Source organism: Exophiala spinifera (assembly GCF_000836115.1).
Source record: "Exophiala spinifera strain CBS 89968 unplaced genomic scaffold supercont1.3, whole genome shotgun sequence".
Classification (NCBI taxonomy): Eukaryota; Fungi; Ascomycota; class Eurotiomycetes; order Chaetothyriales; family Herpotrichiellaceae; genus Exophiala; species Exophiala spinifera.
The window spans coordinates 3,914,387-3,923,641 of NW_015622515.1; positions in this window are offsets into that span (position 1 = coordinate 3,914,387).

Here is a 9,255-nt window from a genome sequence, read left to right on the forward strand (position 1 = left end):
AATTTGTGATTGACACCAAGATCGAGTGAATAGTCATCGCTGGTGGGTTATTCGAAGCTGCGATTAGTGCTAGCTTAGAGAAAAGTTTGGAACTACTAGGTATGAAGCAAGTCAATATCCTGTATACGTATTTTCTAGACTCAAACACACCCGTCGAGGAGAGTGCTCGCGCGTTTAATGAGTGTTATCGAGCCGGACTTTTCAAAGCGGTACGTCTCGACTTAATGTTATCTTCTAGACTGCTGATAATGGCGTAGCTTGGCTTATGTAACCACTCCCTCGAGTAAATGCAAGAATAGCTGCAAGTCTGTGATAAACATGATTATGTTAAACCGACCGTCTGGTAAGGTCACTATAACGCTATCAGGAGAACGCCTGAAACGGACCTTTTCCCATTCTTGAAACAGCATAATATCCGAATATATACTTATAGGTTCGCCGCGCCTTCAATCGCTAGGTTTGAGAAAATGCTGATTTTACGAAGCCCACTTACAGGAGGCTTCCTGACCGGTAAGGTAAGCTTGGTGACTGGAATAGACTCGTTTTCTGGAGGTCGCTGGGACCCTAGTTGTTTGCCATTTTATGTTAAAGCCTTTAATAAGCTGATTATCAACGCTGCCATAGTTATATTTTATAAGAAATGTGATGCTGCAGGAGTGACCCCGACGGAGGTTTGTTTGAGGTGGGTTATGTATCATTCAGCGTTGAGAGAGGGAGATGCGATTATTCTCGGGGCGTCAAGTTTCGATCAGTTAAGAGGCAATGTCCAGTTCTGCAAGAAGGGACGGTTGGACAAGCGATTGCTACGGGCCTGTAAGGAGCTGTTGAAGGATATTGAGGAAGACCCTTCAGAATGGTTTTGAGCTTCTCTGGATGCGAAGAACTAGGTTGGATCTAAGCTGAACGTGACTGAGTTAAAGAAACATCTAGCTTGTTGCGCAGGGCCTCTCTGACTACGTGTTATACTCGCACCATATTGTCACACAGTACGGAAACGACGCCAGCTGCTGGCCTGTCAACTGCTTTACCATCGAGCTTAAACCGCTCGAAGCCATGGAATAGCTATTAACTGAGGTGACAAGATAACACCCCTAACTCTATATGTCCGAATGCTAATCAAGAAAGCATTATCGCAGACTCGTAGGGATTAAAGTTCGTCCGATTAACGTTTATCCCCATCAAATAGTAGTCACGATCTTAGCTTGCGGCGGAGTTTATAATTTTGTTTCTCCCTAAGCGACTAAATAGGTAGTAATGAGGAGTATATTTAACTATGATGGATATTATGGCAGTCTCTGCCTGTTGGACTAGGCTGAGTTGCGGGCGCTGTCAGTGACCGTCTTTATAAGCTAAATACTCTCGCCTAACGCCTTAGCGCCTTCGGCGGAACGCTGACGCCCTCATGTTCCTTGCAACTTTTGCAACACCATCAATTCACTGTTTTTAGTCATATATAACTATATTCTCGAACTTCACAAGGAGGCTTTCTCCCCGTCTAGAACTTCGACCGATAGAACGCCGCCCGAGGACGGCTGATGGCTCCACGCGGCGTGCTGTGCGACGGCGAGAAAGCCCTCCCTTGTAACGCTCCTTTTGCCTATATAATAGATAGAGATCTCCCTTCGAGAGAGGGAGGTCAGACTCGTCAATACATCCTATTTAGCCCCCCGACATCGCTTAGAACTGAGCGTTACATAACACTGCCTCTTACCAGAACTCCTTGTAAAACCTCGTCGGGTCGGCTTCAATTGTTCGCAACATGATTTGGCGGATTGCCACTGGGGCCACGGACTATCCTTATTCTGCCTTGCAAGGAACCATTCAATAGGCTTAGGGAAAGCTGACTAGGTGGCTCTGCCTCTATGGTTGAATTTTAAACTTAATGAGACTGTCTGTTCTAGACAGGAAACTTTAAATATCACGCTGCCTTTAAAGTATCCACATCTCTGGTAAAATAAAGTGTCATCGAGCATCACTCGGATTTTCCATAATGATTTTAGGCGAATGGAAGCGGCGGCGTATGGTCTTTATCACAGCACGGTAGTCAGGAAATCTGCAAAAGATACTGCCTTGATAAACATAATAACCAAAGATTCATCGGGCCATAGAGCCCAATTAAAAAAAGTCGTGATGCGTGGCAATTAATGGTGGTCAAAATTGAAAGCTGGCCACGGACAAGTGTGTTTCTCCCTCGAAACATGAATGGGCTTTAACCCAAGTATCAAGTTGACTGTGTGCACGAATAAGTCAGGAAATACTCCGTAACTTGGCGGTATATTAAACTAACAAGGCCTGTATCTATTCGTATGCACCGCTCGCACTAATTCGTATACATCGCTCGCACTAATTCGTATACACCGCTCGCACGAATCTCATTTTTTTGATTCTAAGTAGGCTTGGTTCCGGGTTTAGCGTTGTTGGCAAATCTACTATAACCTCACTTACCCTGGAATAACACAGGGATAAGTGCCGAGATAAATGAAGTAGATATATTGAATGGTATCGCGAGAAGGCCAATGAAATGTGGTCGGGGAGACTGTCATCTTGTATATGTCTATAGCGCTGTGCAAATAAAAGCTGAGTATTGCTTTATAGTCCGTAATCTTGGTTCGGAACTTCTATACGTCTTTTCAGGAAAATGCTCCATCACCGCTATGTAGTCGTTAGTAGTATTCGGCAGTTATTAGCAGCAGCTAGTAAGAGCGGCGTTCTTTCCTGTCTGTATGTCTCTCGAATACGTTCGCTTTCTGGATACGCTTAGATGCATAAGGCCCTTTTTCCGTAAGTACAATATATTCCGCGTAGAGTGGCAAAGTCGAGTCAATAAAGGGCCAGCGCACGGCGGCGCGCGATCCCCAAGATGTTCCTATACTAGTGTCGGCCGAAAATATGGACGAAGTAGCGGACGAAGCATCATAAGATGATAAAAAGGATCCACCTTTAGATAGTAATGCCTCTAACCCGCGGCTTTCAAAGATAATCAAGTATATAATGCGAAGGTCAAGCCTTATGAATATCCCTCAGAGTCATTACCACACCTCCCCAGAAGATCAGGTTTCCCAAGAGTCTCCACGTTTTCTCTAACCATGTCTCACCTAAAGTATAGTAACTACGAGGGATACGGCGATAAACACGTAAGCGCTTATAGTCAGGCCGTTCGGGTTGGAGATATAATTAAAATTTTCGGACAAGGTAAGTTCTAACGATTGAGAGTAGTTCGAGTGGAGTGAAATAGATTAAATCATTTAAAACTAACGACGAAACAGGCGGATGAGATCGCACCACTGAGGAGATATCGACCGACTTGGCCATACAGACCGATCAGGCATTCGCGAATATCGAGCTCACCCTGCAGCAAGCTGGTGGCAGAGGCTGAGAGCAAGTCTATTAGATTCGCTGCTACTGCGCTCCAATAAGCGACAAAGCTATTACACACTTCTGGCGCAGCATTGAAAAATACTGTCCCAATCATCGCCTGATTGTGACCGATATCGGTGTAGCAAAGTTGGCTTATGACAACATGATGGTCGAGATTGAGGTTAAAGCTCACCTAGGCCCTTAATATCTTGAAGGGCGCTCGACACTCGAAACGTTATATAGATTGCTGGATAAGGTTATCGAGCTATCGATATATTACTACGAGTAGACCCTACGCTATCAATAATACCATAAACATTTCACAGTTAAATGGTTGAAAAATCTAATTAGAACAGTAAATATAACTTCACTATAACGGTAAAATAAAACTGCCAATAAGTTCACCAAGTCAAAGGTGATGTCCTCGAGTCTATGCGGATTTTAGCCGAGGTGATAGATACATATGGCTGCAGCATCTTTCTTGCTGTTGTCTACTGGCGATCCCATCCAGACTTCTCTTTTGTCACCACTATGTCACGACAAGACTTATAGTATTAATTGCAATTCCTGTTACTTGTCTGTCCAATTTCTAAATTAACTAATCTCATGTCCCATCGAACGCATCTCTAGTCTTGACGGATCTCCATACCACCCAAAATGGCCCCCTCAGCGCCGAGTGCAACGACGAACATAATCGCCCTTGTTGTCGTACTAAGATTTATCTATCTATACCACGTCTCTCTCTGGATTACCGCCTCACCTGTCTTGACTATTCTCTTCTCCCCACTATCAAGTTCAAGCTTCAACTCCCCTTCATGAATAAAGACATAATCCAAGCTCTGGGTGCGATGTATAAACCCTCGAGTGACGGTTTCAGTCGGACCGAAATACGACACCGATGCTGCAATGTTTCCTTGCGTTGGGAAAAAAGGAACAGGCGGGCCGGCGGCTAGGATCCTTTTATGGTGCTCGATATCTTGACCTTTAGCGACAGAGAAAGTGATAGGCGATGACCAGATAACCGACAAAGAAGCGACTGGACTCATCTAAACAGCTTCGAATATTTTTCCCTTAGGCAATGTCGCTGGGTTAAGGAAGCTTATCGTTCCATCTGGTGCACTTTCAGTGACATGGACCACTAGAGTTTGGATTTTGGTTGCCATCTTGATTGTCAGTGTTAAAGCTGATTATGGGCGTTGAGGATAATCGTGAAGACGAAATAATGGATGTGAGATACTAGAATATAGGTAATAGAGGATTCATTTATATAAAGGGAATGCAACCCAGAAAAGTAACCCCAATATCACGGGACATTTTTGTACTTATGACCCTAGTAGTCTAGGCACAGACTGTAGCGCCTTTTCGCGGCAGATCAGCGCGCGGAATGGAAATAAACTTTGAGTGTAGCGCCAAATTTGTCCTGTAGCGTCATATTTATTGTAGCGCCAAATGTTCTGTGGCTTAGCCTCGTGGTAACATAATATAGCCTCGCCTCGACCTTTTGAACGATTGACTCTTCCATCCTAGCTGATCCTTCCAAGACTCGACTTCACGGGTACGCGGTTATCTCATCTTCCCTTTGCATCATGATCTCCTCTTCTCAGCTTCGCAGCTACAATCTTACGATAAGCGCTCCTAAAAACGCGTTGATTTGTACGCTATGTCAACGCGCCCTACGTGTTGATCCGAGGTCTGTCTGGCAGCATCTTTCTCAGGTTCACTCGATCGACAGCTCGCGTCGGTCCCAGTTGGAAAACCTCACGACACTCGATCTCACGGATATCTCTTAACTGACGCCTCGAAACGATCTATCCCAAGAGGATACAGCCCTGGCCACGGTTTCTGGATTCGCGTGTGGCCACTGCTCGACCCGGACAACCAGCCAACAGCTTCTAGGGCGATATCTCTCCGCCCACCATCGCATAAAACAGTCCGATGCCACTGACGGTCAAGATTATCGATGTGTCCTCCTACAGCGGTGGGCCATTGCCGGCCCAAGAGCATGGCAATACTGGATCGTCACTTCCATTAGCAGTGTGGCGCCTTCAATGAACCCTGTTTCTCGCAAGCGAAAGCGTTTCCAAGTCAGCCACCAGAAGCCGTCCTGACCAAGAATAATGGGTGCCGTGGACGCGCGAACCTGGCTACAGTCCTTCCCTCCTCCACCGTCGACTCTCCTCTTCACGATTCATCAGGAGGAAAAAGAACGGATCGCGTCCTCTCACTCAACATTTAATCTACGGTCGCAAAGCGAGTCAGACCTCACTCCCTAGTTCGAGCGGACAGGCTGGATCGCGACTTACGCTCACCTTCCTCGAGAGACCCTCTTCCGGATGACCCAGCTACCGACTCGACGAACGCGAGGAGAAGGTTTCGCGTTAGGTGAGCTCCCTTCAAGCCATAAATTTTCTGCATCTCAGGGAGTCGAAATCCGCAGTTCATGTGGAGACGAGACTCGCATTTATTCAGTTCTGGCTATCATCAATAGTATCTTTGACCGATGTGAAGATACTGTTCGCGCGACACCGCATGCCTTTCTCTACTGGTTACAAAGTCGAGAGCCCGACCAAGCGTTTAAGCGGCCCTTTCAATTAGTTCTTCGTGACTCAACTCGACGGAGATACCGACAATACTGGAAGAGATGTCTCGTATTCTGTCTTCGCTATATACGACTCTCGAACACTACCCAATCCAGTCTGGGTATTTCAATCACAAGCGATCAGCGAGGTCTTATATTAAGGATATGGGATCAAATGGCAGCTCAAGATCCAGGTCACCCTTCTTGGGAAGATAGTACTATGGAGGATCAAGATAAGGATCAAGATGAGGATCAAGACAAGGATCAAGACGAGGATTAAGACGAGAATGAGGGGGCCAAAGAAGACATTAAAGATATTGAAGACAATAAAGAAATAGATGAAGATAATTACTTCTCTAAAGGAGAAGATTATCTAACTGTCGGGCCTAATATCTTAGACAATTTTGACAACACTGTCGGCCCTTAATCATTAGGTTTAGATGATACCTAATCTCACCCACCTTCTCTTTCTGACCTGGTCTTTCAACTAAGTGTCTCACTCTGCACACAGGAATACACTAATGGCCGCCCTCAGTTCATCACTCTAGTCTTCCTCAGCGGTGTCTTAGGTTTCATGGCAGGAGAGTAAGGATACCACCATCCGCGAGCGTACACACAGACCCTTACTGCGTTAATCCACCAGCAAACTCTCCTTCTCCTCGAATCGACACTTCCTATATTCAGCTACCCCGGCTTAGGGATCTCGGCTCGACCGCGACGAGAACAGCTTGTCCATCTTCAAGCAATGCGGCGACGATATACTTATGGCGAGTGCCTCACCTCCCTCCTCGAGTTCACTAGTCTCCTGGCCTTCGGTCGTCACTTCCTCGACTCTGAAGGACCGACATTCTTCTTTCATTGGAGTGATGACGGTCAAACTCTGTCATTCGCGGAGTATCAGCTGTCATTGTAGTCATTTCGGTCTTTTACACATGGCCTTGTTAACCAGGCTTCGACTCTTCATCGCCAGCTCATGTATAATTGGTCTCCCTCTTACGATCTCTATTCCATTCGGGACCTCATCAGCCACATGACGCCAGGATATTCCTTCGTTCAAGAAGCACAGAATGGTCTTCGTGGCGCCTACCTACATCTCTCTACCCATGCCTATCAACAGGGGCTTATTGAGCACAACCGATGGGTCTATGTCGCGGTCTGGAAGTATCTTCGACTTCATGAAGACTTCCTTATCCTTCTCTTTTAGCTGTTCTTTATCTGCAGTGGCCAGTCTCCCCGTATCCACGATCTAACGAGCCTCGAAGCCTGGAACGGGCCGACTAACGCCCGTGGGATCTATGTTTATGGGGGATCGGTCCTCTCCATCAGCCGTGTATCCAAAAGTCAGCGTATCACCCATTGTGAGTTTTACGCCGCTCGCTTTCTTCCCCCCTCCGTTGGTCAGCTGGTCTACTACTACATGGTCTTTATCCAGCCATTTGTCAACCTCCTCCTCCGCCAATGTCTTGGCCACAGCACCACGAGTCATCTATTCGCTTCCAACTCTTTCATTGCCCACCAATCTCTTCCTCACCCTTGGACAGCCGGCGACATGACTTGATGGCTTCGCCAAACAAGTCAACCCATCCTTCGCGTTCTCCTCGGTGTCTAGCTCTATCGACAGACCACCATCGCCATGACCGAAAAGCATCTGCGACATATAATCTAGCCAACGAATATATATCGTGACGTCGGCCCTCAGGCTTCTTCATGCCGCGTTCTCGCTTGGCAGAGTGGACACTGACCACTTCAACATGCCGTCAATTATGGCATCGACGCTGATTTCCCTAGTAGGCTGCAACCTACTCTCCTAGAGCGATACCGCCAAGCCTCCCGGCAGTGACACGAGTTCCTCGAGCTTATCCCGACTCCCAGTCAAGTGCCGCTCCAAGAAGTCCGTGTAAACATACAGTCTGATCATACACGATTTCCTCCGGTGGCACCCACTGTACACCCAGCGCCAGCTCCCTCAAGAGACTCTCGCGCTCCCTCTGACCATACTGCAGCTATGGTTCTTTCTCAGCCAAAACTACCTATACCTCGTGATCCTTGTATCACTATACTACCTCCCAAATCTACAACGACCTTGAATGATATGATTATATCTGAAGACCCCATTTTATATAACGAGGCGTATCAGATCTTTATCTGTCGACGCCACAGCTATGCGATCACTAACCTCAGCACTTATCTAAGAAATCAGCATCAGGAGCTTTCGCTATCTTTACATCGACAACTTATAGAGAAACATCAGCACCAAGTTATCGTTCAGATAGAGGAGGTTCTAACCCCCCCTCCTAACTCTCCACCCATTGAGGGACTCAGTGCACCTATTCCTGCATTTCAGTGTAACCATCCTCGCTGTGAGTGGGTGAGTTCTCATTCAAAGAGCATGGAACAACATGCTAGAGAGCAGCATCATTGGAGAGTATCACAAGGACGAACACATTAGACTCCAGTTTTTGCGCAGACATGATGGACATCGGGTGGTAAGCGTAGATATTTCAGAGTTCAGGTGTTGGATGATTATCAAGTCTCAGCGTATATACATTTAAGAGCGACACATTAATTATATAAGTAGATTTTAATTTAAATATATCTTCTACTACTGATTGAATAACTACTATTAGAATTAAACTACGAATAAGGTTAGTATACTAGTACAGTACATAACCGCGTAACTACTTCATATCTTCGATTATTATACTATAACTACAATACTACACGATCAATACCGTCTATTGATCTATACCACTCATGGGTACACTATATTATCTCTCGAGTCACATCTTCGAAATGAGCATCGAGATCTTAGTCTTCAGCAACGAAAAGAGATTCTTTCTGCCCATAAGGGCCAAGTCTATGCTAGACCAGACGAGATAAATATACCATCACCACATCAACCACCCATTGACGGTCTCGCATCACCGATTCCAGCGTTTCTTTGTGCGGCGCAATTCTGTGGCAATGTTAGTAGCAATATTAAAACCATTGAACAACACGCTCGTCATCACCATCAATGGAAAAAGACAACACAACAACCGGTTTTTTGGAGTCAGGTTCAAGCGCAAACTTTTTTCGTTTCTCGAGGACTCCGAAAATACTTTGTTGTGCGCTCAGTCTCAAATTCTTTACCCCATACTACATCGACATCCGGTCCATCTAGTGTCCGGACCGCACGAGAAATCCACGGCCACGAAGTTCGGCAGTCATCTAGTTCAAATCCGACTGATGTTGTCCCGCCCGCTGGTGACAATGCTCGAACAATTATGCAGTGTCTCCAGGAGAAAAGAGCCGTGCTTGATACCGTCCATGAAACCAAA